Below are 14,346 nucleotides of genomic sequence, written 5' to 3'. Positions count from 1 at the left end.
GGCATGTAATGAGTCAGTTTGACTCATTACATGCTTGGGCCCCTGGACAGAGGCGGGCCCCAGTGCAGTGCACTGCCTGCACTGCCGGTAGTTCCGCCTCTGGTGATTACATATAGAAAATTATATCTGTTTCTCAGCAACTAATATCAGGGATTACTACAGTGATGTTACAGAACTTGATACCTGAGTTTGACTTCCTTATGTCAAGTTAGAGCAAACTTATTACATTTTCAAGAATGTGTTCCCTATGAGACAAATGCTGAGATTACTGCATAGCATACAAAAGGTGAAATATTCATAAAATTCAAGTTCAAGTTTGACAAATGTCACATGATAGATCACAAAGCAATTGAGTGTACACAAAAGAATGTTAATACTGTGCAGTTCAAGAAATGCAATCGCAAAGATGAGTTAGCCCTGAGTGTCACAGATAGCCACAGAAAAGATTTTTGATACATTGATTCAGGTACAACAAGGCATTTCAGTTACAATGAGAAATGGTTATTCAATTTAACCATATCACAATCAAAGGGGGCCACTGTAATACATTACAGCGGCGGTGCATGCAGAATGACAGGGCCAATATGCAGGGCAATGTATGAACGGTCATATGCACTGATTATTCCAACACCTGCTACTAATTTCAACAGCTGCAGGTGTTGTTGCCTATACACCACAGCAGGCTGTCTCTGGCTGTGGCAAGTGCCGGCTCCAGGTTGCATGTGAGATCTCGCATGAGTAGCAGGATCATGCGCATGTGCACTGAAGCGAGCCAGGGAGAGACACAGGGCATCAGCACTAGGCTGATGCGCTGTTGGGCACAGGCAGTGATCACCGGAGGAGGGAGATTTCACTCCCCCACTTCAGCATCCGAGATGTTCATACATCTTAGTAACATAGTATCTAAGGTTGAAAAAAGACAATTGTCCATCGAGTTCAACCTACTGTATTTGTGGTCTCCTATGCAAGATTAATTTGTAGAAAATTTTGACTGAAGTTGATGGCTGCCGTTACGTTTACCCCTCTTTTTTATAATAACCATAGTGCGTGACTATGCCCCGTGACCCTGGATATCCTTATCCATTAGGAATTTATCTAACCCATTCTTAAAGGTGTTGACTGAGTCTGCCATTACAACTGCCTCAGGCAGGGAATTCCAAACACGTATCGTCCTTACCGTAAAAAAGCCTTTACGCCGTATTGTGCGGAATCTCCTCTCCTCTAACCTGAGCGAGTGTCCACGAGTTCTCTGTGTTGATCTAACCAAAAACAGGTCCTGCGCAAGATCTGTATAATGTCCCCTTATATATTTGTAAATGTTGATCATGTCCCCTCTTAATCTCCTCTTTTCCAGTGTAAACATGCCTAGTCTTGCAAGCCTTTCCTCATATTCAAGCGTCTCCATACCCTTAATTAGTTTGGTCGCCCGCCTTTGAACCTTTTCTAGCTCCAGGATATCCTTTTTGTAGTAAGGTGCCCAGAATTGTACACAGTATTCAAGGTGTGGCCTCACAAGTGATTTATATAATGGGAGTATAATACTCACGTCCCTAGCATCAATTCCCCATTTTATGCATGCTAATATCTTATTAGCCTTTTTTGCTGCAGTCCTACTTTGGGTACTACTGCTTAGTTTGCTATCTATGAGGACACCTAAGTCCTTTTCTAGTACAGAATCCCCTAATTTTACCCCATTTAGTAGGTAGGTGTTATTTTTGTTCTTGTTACCACAGTGCATTACCTTACACTTGTCTGTATTGAAGCGCATTCTCCATTTCGCTGCCCAAGCTTCTAATTTAACTAAGTCGTTCTGAAGCGACTCTGTTAGGGTCTCCTGCTCTGTGCTGCCACGTCGTCATGGCAACCGGGAGACAAGTGCTAGTGGAGTAACCTGAGCGTAGCTGATACTCCGGTTCGGGTCTTTTGCTGTGCAGTGGTTACAGGCTCTGTGCACGGCAGGGGATCCGGTGCTGGTTTTTGTGCTCACAGTCTGTGAGGTCTGAGTGGGGCGTGGACAGCACCTGCTATATAAACCCTCTTCTCAGGTTAGGCAGATGCTGCTGAATCTTTGTTGATTAGTCAGTTCCTGAAAGCTAGCTAGTACTGTGTAAACTTTGTATTTGTTTGTTGCTTACTGCAAATAGGCCTTGGAATTTGGTATTACACTCTGCCAATCCAGACCTAGCAGTAAGACTGGAGTCAGTCGTTTAACCTGCTGGGGTTCTTTTGCTACTCTGTGAACCTAGCAGGTTTGCGGCTGTATTCTCAGACTTGCCTGCCCAAATCCTTTCTCACTGTGCAAGGTGTTCAGGTGTCAGTTTAGTGGCAGTAAGCTGAACCAGTGCACTGCAAGTGAAGACTCGGATTGTGGAGACTCTCCTTGTGTCTATTATTCCATCTCTGACCAAGGAGTTTACTGCCACACCCGTTGGTAACCCTTTAGGGTTTTGCTGTTGCCCGTAGCAACAGCATTTCGGGTTCTCTACGTATTAAATCACAACATCTCGCTTCTTTCCATCTGAGCATTCCTAATACTAGGGAGACACCCAGTTTCTTAGCCTTTGGGCTTCTCTGTTCACTTTGTGTTTATTTTGTTACCCTATCACCTTCTGTGTATGTAATGTCATATTCCCCAGTCTGTCTGTGAGTTCATTTGTTTTGCATCCCTCTCCGTTCAGACACCAGTACATTCCTGCTGGCACTGGTGTGCATAACATATTCAGCAGCCTAATACTCCTGTTGAAATTTTGTGGGAATATGGAGCATACCCCTCAAAATACTTTGCAACAGGTGGTCGATCAGGTGCAGGTCCTGACTCGACAATTTAATGATTTGTCCATTAAAATGCACACCTCGCAGGCCGCTGGCGGAGCTCCCGCAGCAGCAGTAACTTCAGGGGTTAAGGAGCCGAAAGTTAATCTCCCGGATCGTTTTTCTGGAGATCGCTCGCAGTTCTTTTGTTTCAAGGAGAGCTGCAAGCTATATTTCCAGCTTAGGCCTCAGTCTTCTGGGTCGGAGATTCAGCGGGTGGGCATAGTGATTTCCTTGCTACAAGGAGACCCACAGGTCTGGGCATATGGGTTGCAGCCTGACTGTCCGTCGCTTAAAAGTGTTGATGCTTTTTTTACGGCACTGGGCATGTTGTATGATGACCCTGACAAGACGGCCTCAGCCGAGGCTCAGATTTCGATCCTTAAGCAAGGGCGAAGGCCAGTTGAGGTTTATTGTACGGAGTTTCGGAGGTTGGCCCATGATACCCAGTGGAATGACCCAGCCCTGAGACACCAGTACCAAAGAGGTCTTTCTAACCAGTTAAAAGACCAACTGGTACAATATCCCTTGCCTGATAGCTTGGATCAGCTCATGCAGTTATCCATTCGGGTGGATAGACGGCTGAGAGAGCGCAGGCTTGAAAGGGAGACAGAGGTTTCCTTCTTTCCCAAGGGAACCTCAGACTCTGAGGAATTTTCCGAGGAGCCTATGCAGATTGGGGCTACCCGCCTCTCCTCGCGTGAGAAGACGCGGAGGAGACAGCAGGGGTTATGTTTGTACTGTGGGAATAAAGGTCATGTGGTGGTATCATGCCCAGAAAAGCCGGAAAACTTCAGGGCCTGAGGGTGATGGGAAATATCCTGTCAGGCCAGAAGTCAGAATTTCCCAAGAAGACTTTTATCATTCCGGTGACCTTGAAGATCCTCGGTCAAACTGTCAAGACTGAGGCCTTTGTGGACAGTGGGGCCGACGGGGTTTTTATGGACCGCCAATTCGCCCTGAAACACTCTGTTCCCTTAGTACCCTTGGCATCGGAAATTGAGATTTGTGGGTTAAACGGGGAACCATTATCCCAGGGTAAAATTACCTCTTGCACTAGCCAGATTTCTTTGTTTATTGGAGCCACACACTCTGAAAAATTGTCCTTTTATGTGACTGTCTGTACTTTTGCCCCATTGGTGTTGGGGTTACCCTGGTTAAAGGCCCACAATCCTCAATTTGACTGGGTCTCTGGGGAGATTCTTAGATGGGGTACTGATTGTTTCAGGAGTTGCTTGAGCCTTCCAGTCAGGCTTTCGCAGCTAAGTTTGCCAGGATTGCCAGGATGTTATGCAGATTTTGCGGACGTGTTCTCCAAAAGAGTTGCAGAGGTACTACCTCCCCATCGCCCCTATGACTGTGCCATTAATTTATTGCCGAATGCTAAGCTTCCCAAGAGCAGGTTGTACTCCCTGTCACGTCCTGAGACTCAGGCTATGGCAGAGTACATTCAGGAGAACTTGGCTAAGGGATTTATCAGACCCTCACAGTCTCCAGTTGGGTCGGGGTTCTTCTTCGTGGGTAAAAAGGACGGTTCGTTGCGACCCTGCATCGACTTCAGGGAATTGAATCGTATCACGATTAAAAACTCATACCCACTGCCTCTCATTTCGGTCTTGTTTGACCAGCTTCGTACGGCCACCATTTTTTCTAAGATTGACCTACGCGGTGCGTACAATCTAATCCGAATAAGAGAGGGGGATGAATGGAAGACTGCCTTTAATACCCACTCGGGGCATTATGAATATTTGGTGATGCCTTTTGGGCTCTGTAATGCCCCGGCAGTCTTCCAGGACTTCATGAACGATGTGCTCAGGGAATATTTGGATAGATTCTTAGTTGTATACTTAGATGACATCCTAATCTTCTCCCATTCCCTGGAGGAACATCGGAAACTCAGAGACCACCGGCTTGGGGCGAAGCTGGAGAAGTGCGAATTTGAAGTTCAGCAAATTGCATTTCTAGGATATATTATCTCTCCAGAAGGTTTCCAAATGGAGGGTTCCAAGGTACAGGCAGTCCTGGATTGGGTGCAGCCCACTAGTTTGAAGGCGCTTCAGCGTTTTCTGGGCTTTGCGAATTTTTATAGACGATTTATCGCTGGATTTTCGTCTATAGTGGCGCCCTTGGTGGCACTCACTAAGAAAGGGGCGGATGTTGCTCACTGGTCTTGTGAGGCCAAAGCGGCTTTTGCCCGTCTCAAAAGGGCATTTGTCTCGGCCAAGGTGCTGCGACGCCCAGATCCAGAGCGTCCTTTTGTGGTGGAGGTGGATGCCTCTGAGATGGGTATTGGGGCAGTGCTCTCTCAGATGGGGGTGTCTGATAACCGCCTTCATCCCTGTGCTTACTTTTCCCGTAAATTTTCGCCTGCCGAGATGAATTATGACGTGGGTAACCGGGAATTGTTGGCTATTAAGGATGAACTCAAGGAGTGGAGACACTGGCTTGAGGGGGCTAAGTTTGTGGTCTCAATTCTCACCGACCATAAGAATTTGGCATATTTAGAGTCAACGAAGCGCCTCAATGCCAGGCAGGCACGATGGGCTTTGTTTTTTGCTCGCTTTAATTTTTTGATAACATATCGCCCTGGGTCAAAAAACATCAAGGCTGACGCGCTCTCGCGGAGTTTTGCTCCAATTCAGGAGACCACCGAGGAGCCATTGCCCATTGTGTCCCCATCATGTATTAAAGTGGGCATTACCCAGGACCTCTTGTCATTAGTCCTTAGAGCACAGGAGCAGGCTCCTCCAGACCTTCCGGTAGGTCTTTTGTTTGTGCCTCCTAGGTTAAGACAGCGAGTGTTCTTGGAATTCCATGCCAAGAAGTCGGCAGGTCACCCGGGTATTGCCAGAACTCGGGAGTTGCTATCTAGGGCGGTGTGGTGGCCCTCGGTTGCTAGGGATGTGGATCAGTGGGTTCGGGTATGTGACATCTGTGCCCGAAATAAGACTCCTAGAGGGGTTCCTGTTGGCCCATTACATCCACTCTCTATTCCATCTAAGCCATGGACCCACATTTCAATGGATTTTGTGGTGGACTTGCCCAAATCCTCGGGGATGACAGCCATCTGGGTTGTCGTTGACAGGTTTTCGAAGATGGCGCACTTCGTTCCATTGGTTGGGCTGCCATCGGCCAGACGCCTGTCTGAATTATTTATGCTGCATGTTGTGCGCCTCCACGGGTTGCCACTTGATGTGGTCTCTGACCGCGGATCCCAGTTTGTGGCCAAATTCTGGAGGGCATTTTGTTCCGATCTCCAGATTTCTGTCAGCTTGTCGTCAGGCTACCATCCGCAGTCTAATGGCAGACTGAAAGGGTGAACCAGTCCTTGGAGCAGTTCCTCAGGTGTTATGTCTCCAAGTGTCAGACTGACTGGGTTGCTCATCTGTCCATGGCGGAGTTTGCCTATAACAACGCGGCTCACTCTGCTACAGGGATCTCTCCCTTCCTTTGTGTGTATGGGCATCATCCTAAGGCCAATTCTTTTGACCCCCTGGACTCCACGCCTGGTGGTTCCTCTGTGGTTTCGGTCCTTAGAGGTATTTGGAGGAAAGTGAAGAAAGCCCTTGTGTCTGTGTCATTAGTGACCAAAAGGGTTTTTGATAAGCAGAAGAGACCCTGCAGCTTCAAATTAGGAGACTTCGTCTGGTTGTCTACCAAGAAGTTGAGACAGCCATCTCATAAGTTAGGCCCCCGGTTCATCGGTCCTTATAAGATCACTAGGGTTATCAATCTGGTGGCATTTCAGTTAGATCTACCCCGTTCTTTGGGTACCAATAAAACATTTCATTGTTCCCTTTTAAAACGGGCGATTAGTAATCCTTCTTCCAGTGGAAGACCTTCCCCTCTTCTGATACGTGGCCAGAGGGAGTTTGTTGTTGAAAGGATTCTTGACTCCAAGATGGTTCGGGGTCGGCTGTCATTTTTGGTGCACTGGAAGGGGTATGGCCCGGAGGAGCGGTCGTGGGTGCGCAGTTGTGATCTTCATGCCCCCAGACTGTTACGCTCTTTCTTCTCGCAGTTCCCCGATAAACCCGGTGGTAGGGGTTCCTTGACCCCTCGTCAGAGGGGGGGTACTGTTAGGGTCTCCTGCTCTGTGCTGCCACGTCGTCATGGCAACCGGGAGACAAGTGCTAGCGGAGTAACCTGAGCGTAGCTGATACTCCGGTTCGGGTCTTTTGCTGTGCAGTGGTTACAGGCTCTATGCACGGCAGGGGATCCGGTGCTGGTTTTTGTGCTTACAGTCTGTGAGGTCTGAGTGGGGCATGAACAGCACCTGCTATATAAACCCTCTTCTCAGGTTAGGCAGATGCTGCTGAATCTTTGTTGGTTAGTCAGTTCCTGAAAGCTAGCTAGTACTGTGTAAACTTTGTATTTGTTTGTTGCTTACTGCAAATAGGCCTTGGAATTTGGTATTACACTCTGCCAATCCAGACCTAGCAGTAAGACTGGAGTCAGTCGTTTAACCTGCTGGGGTTCTTTTGCTACTCTGTGAACCTAGCAGGTTTGCGGCTGTATTCTCAGACTTGCCTGCCCAAATCCTTTCTCACTGTGCAAGGTGTTCAGGTGTCAGTTTAGTGGCAGTAAGCTGAAACAGTGCACTGCAAGAGAAGACTAGGATTGTGGAGACTCTCCTTGTGTCTATTATTCCATCTCTGACCAAGGAGTTTACTGCCACACCCGTTGGTAACCATTTAGGGTTTTGCTGTTGTCCGTAGCAACAGCATTTCGGGTTCTCTACGTATTAAATCACAACATCTCGCTTCTTTCCATCTGAGCATTCCTAATACTAGGGAGACACCCAGTTTCTTAGCCTTTGGGCTTCTCTGTTCACTTTGTGTTTATTTTGTTACCCTATCACCTTCTGTGTATGTAATGTCATATTCCCCAGTCTGTCTGTGAGTTCATTTGTTTTGCATCCCTCTCCGTTCAGACACCAGTACATTCCTGCTGGCACTGGTGTGCATAACAGACTCAGCATCCCCCTCCGCATTTATAACTTTACACAATTTGGTATCATCTGCAAAAATTGACACCATGCTCTCTAGACCTTCTGTTAGGTCGTTAATGAAAATATTGAACAATAGCGGACCTAATACTGAGCCTTGCGGCACACCACTTAGCACTTCAGTCCAAGTTGAAAAAGATCCATTAACCACAACGCGCTGCTCCCTATTATCTAACCAGTTTTTGACCCAAGTGCATATTGTGCTTCCTAGCCCTGATTCTTGTAGCTTGTAGATAAGTCTCATGTGTGGTACAGTGTCGACTGCTTTGGCAAAATCTAAAAAGATTACATTCACCTCTTTACCCTGATCTAGGTTTGCGCTTACTGTTTCATAAAAGCCAAGTAAGTTGGTTTGAGAGGATCTGTCCTTCATAAACCCATGTTGATTCCTTTTAATGACCTTATTGACTTCAAGGAACTTCTGAATACTATCTCTTAGAATACCTTCCAATACTTTCCCCACTATAAATGTAAGACTAACTGGTCTATAATTACCTGGTTCAGCTTTACTTCCCTTTTTGAATATAGGCACTACTTTCGCTATACGCCAGTCTTTGGGAACCATACCTGATATTACTGAATCCTTAAAGATCAAAAATAGCGGTTTTGCAAGTTCGGAGTGAAGCTCCATTAGAACCCTTGGGTGAATACCATCGGGACCTGGTGACTTATTAATCTTTAAATGTTTTAATCGGTCACAGACTACTTCCTCGCATAAATAAGTACCTATCAGTGGGATATTCTCATTATTGAGATTATGTGTTAGTCCCTGAATTGGGTCCTCTCTAGTAAATACTGTTGAAAAAAACTCATTTAGTGTGTCCGCTATGTCATTATCATTTTTGCTTAAGACTCCCAACTTGTCTTTTAAAGGGCCTATACTCTCCTTCTTTAATCTCTTGGTGTTGTTACTTCCTGCTTCGCCTTGGTAAAGAGGTGAAGCAGGAAGCGTTATACCCACACGATAAGTGCAGGTATAATACATTTCCCCCAATATCTCGTAGGCACCGTACAGTAAGGGTGTGTTCACACAAATGCATCTCATTCAGACCACCAATTATGCACATAAACACCTTTTATAAAATGTACAGTATATTTTGCACCTGCTGCAGGGCAGGTATTAATATAAGCTGGTGCATATGGTAACAATGTAAAGAGAGACGCATCTGGAGATACACAGTTCTGCAGGATCCAGTATGTAATACCAGCGGTCGGGATCCAATCGGTCAGGAGACTGATGCCAGAATACCGACAGCCAGAAACCCGGTGGCGAGCGCAGAGAGTTCCCTCACAGGCTTGCTGTGCTCGCCACGCTTTGGGCCCGGATGCGAGATTTGCTTGCCACACTATTATATTCCCCATCGGGGGGAAGGGGAGCGTGGATCACCACCCAAGCAGGAAATAGGGGCTTTGGTCGGGATTCCGACCGACGGCATTTCGTCGGCTGTTGGGATTCCGTTGTCAGTCTCCTGACCCCCGGGATCCCGACAGTCGGTAAATTAACTTCATCCCATTCTGCATATGTGTGAAAATGTGTACATTTTGTGTGAAATTATTTTTTGCATTAACACTCAGCATCAGCCACAGAAAGTGTAGAATCTTCTGAGAATATAAGAACAAAAATACTCATGCACCAAGTGACCTAGGTAATAATACTGTTTTTTTTAATTCTCCAGGTTCTGCCTAATGTTTAAAACAGCAAAGCTCAACCTCCCAACATTCTATTGCCTTAAACAACTGGTGAGTCTCAATAAAAGATGTCTGATGTTATTGGCAGGAGTCATGCTGTTAGTCAATGTTGATTCTTCACTCACAAAATTTCTTTCTATAAGTATCTGGGGCGTCAAATGAGACAGATAACTGAGTGCGGATACCCAAACTCCACACAACTGGCAGTTCTCATCTTCACATTCCTCTTAGTGGTCTTTTTTGGATAGATTTACCATGCAGTGAGGGATGAAACTGGCAACAACTTGCCTTCCAAATGCCAAAATATAGCTTTCTACGGCTGTTAACGTTTGTCTGACAAGTCCTAATGTGCAGCCGGGATAAATTTTTCCGTACTCTTTAATTTCACTTGGATTTGGATGTCAAACTTGTCTTCACTCTTTCTGTACATTTTATTTTTTACTTTTACTTTTGCAATAAATATTATTTTATCCTAAAGTACTAAAAAATATCCAATTAAATGAATAAGGGAAAAAAATAAAATAAAGTATTAGCTATCGAATTTAATATGAATTTTTGGTGAATTTAATATGAATTTTTGGTTTAAAATGTGAATGTTACTGTTGGTCACAAAAACAGCTGAAATTTAGGGACTGTGTTTTCAAAATCCATCTGGATTTTGTGAACCTTCTGTTTTTGCTATAGTTTATGCTAAGGCATTCAGTTTATGATATGTAATAATCTTTCTTAGTAATCATGGAGTGGACCAGGAAAATGTTTTGATCAAAAAGTTGTGTAAGGGTAAAATTAGAAATTTACTGATATCTGAAGGCATGAATCAATGTATTATTATATAAGGTAGTCTAGTGTCCAATTAGTTACTAAAACAAACTAACACTTATGAAAGATACTATAAAGGAAGTTTGTGGTACCAAGGAGAGGGGTCACATAGACAGGAGCTCCAGAGAACTACCCCAAAACAGAAAGAGCAGAGGCCAAAAGGCGAAAGAGAAGATCAACTAATGTAGGTAAAAAAAGAAACAATGCTAAATTCAGCCACAAGGTAGAGATTGTCTATGGGATAGATCACATAGATCATTGGTGTACCTGAAACGGTGCAATATCACAAATTTGAGAGCATTGCAAAACTTGTCACTTAGATACTGGTAATCAGTTTGTGACAGAAAAAAACAGTAAGTGATGGATGTACCAGGTTCTATTCCCACTCTTTTTGGGTGTCGTGGACACCCACGAGTGGGAATAGTTCCTTGGCCCCCTGCCGGCATTCTATGCTAACCACCGGGATCCTGACCGCTGGGATCATAACTACATCCCATCACGGGTAAGTAGCTGAATTCTTATATTAAAAGGTAAGCTAGGTTTACAATCAGAATTTTGACTTAACTAGGATTTAGTTTAATGATAGACAAAGGACTATCTAAAGCACATGGTTGAGAAGATTAGGCTAAATACAGTATGAGATAGCATAATCCTTGGCCAGTGGAACATCTATTATGGGTGCAGGGGGGTCCACTCCAAACACCCTGCACCCATGGATTGTATTTATATAATGGTGTGCCTGTGCTAAGCATACAGTATATGCTAGTGAAGGGAATTGCAGAGAATTGGGGTCCCTTGACGATGGCTGCAAGCTTAAATATTTTTATCATTATATGAACAAAATCTCCATGCTTTTATTTGAAAGACTCATAAACATTTGCAGTATATTATTGTTAGTGCGAAGAGCAAGCAATAGTCTTTCTGTTATGTATTATATCTACTACCTCCCCGGGGTCCTGCAGTGGCGCTGCAGAAATAATTAGGAAAATGGAATGGCTGCCATTTTCCCAGAGATATGCGGAGCAGAAAAGTGTGGAAACCAGAAATAGATTAAGGAGGGGGCGCGATCAGCGTGATGCAGCCCAGCACGCTGGGAAGAGAGGCTGCAATGCTGTAGTCTAACAGCTAAGAAGAAAGGGCGTATGGACCCAGGCTCCCTTGTGGCCTCTCCAACAGGTCCGGACCCCATATAATTATTCCACGCTCCCCCCACCACCACCTCTGCGCCACTGCCAAAGACAAAAGTGTAAGGGCTACACCTGTCATAAAGGTGAAGTTATAATTACACCCAAAGCTTATTGCAGTATTGAAAGCGGTCTTGCAAAATAGTGAATTTCTTTAATTGGTTTAATTGAGGGTGAGACTGGAATAACAAGAAAAAAGTAGAAAATATGCACAGTTAAAATATCATTAACATGTAAATGGGACTAAAGTGTAGCATAGTCACATATCCTAGCACAGACTAGGGGGCTCATTTATCAACAAGTGATAAAACGTGTTGCTAAAGATAAAACTTGTTTCATATGATAAATGGTGCTCCAGCCAATCAGCTCATAACTGTCATGTGTTCAGTTCCTAACTTTCATGTGTTTGATAAATGACAGTTTGGAGCTGATTGGCTGGAGCACCATTTATCATACACAATGAGTTTTATCATCCCCAACAACTTTTATCGCTTGTTGATAAATAGGCATCTAGTTATCTGCCAGTTCTGGGAGATGCCAGAATTACCAATGGCCTCTGCTTGGCCCTCTGCTTGGCAGTCAGGATTTCTCTATTTCACTGGAATGATGTCATGATGTCACGTCACTGCTGTATACTGGGGAAGCCGCTCAAAGACAGGGCATAATGCAAGTCCATGCCCTTGTAACTCTCAGCACACCCCTGTGACACTCCCCCTGTGCCAGTGCCACCTGCAATATAAGCCAGTTTACAAATCCAGCAGTATTATTATTTATTATTTATTTATTACCAGTTATTTATATAGCGCACACATATTCCACAGCACTTTACAGAGAATATTTGGCCATTCACATCGGTCCCTGCCCCAGTGGAGCTTACAATCTATATTCCCTACCACATGTACATGCACACACATTCATACATTACACCATCCGTACTGCCCTGAGTATGTGGAAGTTTAGTACAAACCGCCTGGTAAAAACCTTGTGCAGACATCTGATTTTACCTTCCAATGTGTTAGAGCCCAGTACCTCTCAACACTGGCCCATTCTAATAGACGGGCACCCAAACAAATGATAAGGTCCCTACAGCTACAAGAGGACTAATCAAATGCTGACTAGTACTAGGCCCCTCTTGGTACCCCTGGCAGCGGGGGACCCGGATAATTATGTCAAAAAGTAGTGTATGCAGTAGAGATGAGCGGGTTCGGTTTCTCTGAAACCGAACCCGCACGAACTTCATGTTTTTTTTACGGGTCCGAGCAGACTCGGATCCTCCCGCCTTGCTCGGTTAACCCGAGCGCGCCCGAACGTCATCATGACGCTGTCGGATTCTCGCGAGACTCGGATTCTATATAAGGAGCCGCGCGTCGCCGCCATTTTCACACGTGCATTGAGATTGATAGGGAGAGGACGTGGCTGGCGTCCTCTCCATTAGAAATTAGATTAGAAGAGAGAGAGAGATTGTGCAGAGTCAGACAGAGTTTACCACAGTGACCAGTGCAGTTGTTGTTAGTTAACTTTTATTTATTTTAATATAATATATCCGTTCTCTGCTATATCCGTTCTCTGCCTGAAAAAAAACGATACACAGCAGCAGCCAGTCACACAGTGTGACTCAGTCTGTGTGCACTCAGCTCAGCCCAGTGTGCTGCACATCAATGTATAAAAGGCAAAGCTTATAATAATTGTGGGGGAGACTGGGGAGCACTGCAGGTTGTTATAGCAGGAGCCCCCAGGAGTACATAATATTATATTAATTTAAAATTAAACAGTGCACACTTTTGCTGCAGGAGTGCCACTGCCAGTGTGACTAGTGGTGACCAGTGCCTGACCACCAGTATAGTAGTATATTGTTGTATGTATTGTATACTATCTCTTTATCAACCAGTCTATATTAGCAGCAGACACAGTACAGTGCGGTAGTTCACGGCTGTGGCTACCTCTGTGTCGGCAGTCGGAACTCGGCAGGCAGTCCGTCCATCCATAATTGTATTACAATATATACCACCTAACCGTGGTATTTTTTTTTCTTTCTTTATACCGTCGTCATAGTGTCATACTAGTTGTTACGAGTATACTACTATCTCTTTATCAACCAGTGTACAGTGCGGTAGTTCACGGCTGTGGCTACCTCTGTGTCGGCAGTCGGCAGGCAGTCCGTCCATCCATAATTGTATTATTATTATAATATATACCACCTAACCGTGGTTTTTTTTTCATTCTTTATACCGTCATAGTGTCATACTAGTTGTTACGAGTATACTACTATCTCTTTATCAACCAGTGTACAGTGCGGTAGTTCACGGCTGTGGCTACCTCTGTGTCGGCAGTCGGCAGGCAGTCCGTCCATCCATAATTGTATTATTATTATAATATATACCACCTAACCGTGGTTTTTTTTTCATTCTTTATACCGTCGTCATAGTGTCATACTAGTTGTTACGAGTATACTACTATCTCTTTATCAACCAGTGTACAGTGCGGTAGTTCACGGCTGTGGCTACCTCTGTGTCGGCAGTCGGCAGGCAGTCCGTCCATCCATAATTGTATTATTATTATAATATATACCACCTAACCGTGGTTTTTTTTTCATTCTTTATACCGTCGTCATAGTGTCATACTAGTTGTTACGAGTATACTACTATCTCTTTATCAACCAGTGTACAGTGCGGTAGTTCACGGCTGTGGCTACCTCTGTGTCGGCAGTCGGCAGGCAGTCCGTCCATCCATAATTGTATTATTATTATAATATATACCACCTAACCGTGGTTTTTTTTTCATTCTTTATACCGTCGTCATAGTGTCATACTAGTTGTTACGAGTATACTACTATCT

The 14,346-nt window shown here is 44.7% G+C and overlaps 1 long non-coding RNA gene across 1 annotated transcript in view; it reads left to right on the top strand.

The window, feature by feature from the left end:
* Window positions 1-14,346, top strand: part of LOC134911766 (uncharacterized) — a 119,738-nt gene that overhangs the window by 65,986 nt on the left and 39,406 nt on the right. The window contains exon 2 of the long non-coding RNA XR_010176828.1: window positions 9,496-9,559. This is a non-coding gene — a long non-coding RNA (uncharacterized LOC134911766). The remainder of the gene's footprint in view (window positions 1-9,495; window positions 9,560-14,346) is intronic.

The sequence above is a fragment of the Pseudophryne corroboree genome, chromosome 4, assembly GCF_028390025.1.
Source record: "Pseudophryne corroboree isolate aPseCor3 chromosome 4, aPseCor3.hap2, whole genome shotgun sequence".
NCBI lineage: Eukaryota > Metazoa > Chordata > Amphibia > Anura > Myobatrachidae > Pseudophryne > Pseudophryne corroboree.
The sequence above is the reverse complement of the archived record's forward strand: the minus strand, read 5'-3'. Positions and strand labels throughout refer to the sequence as shown.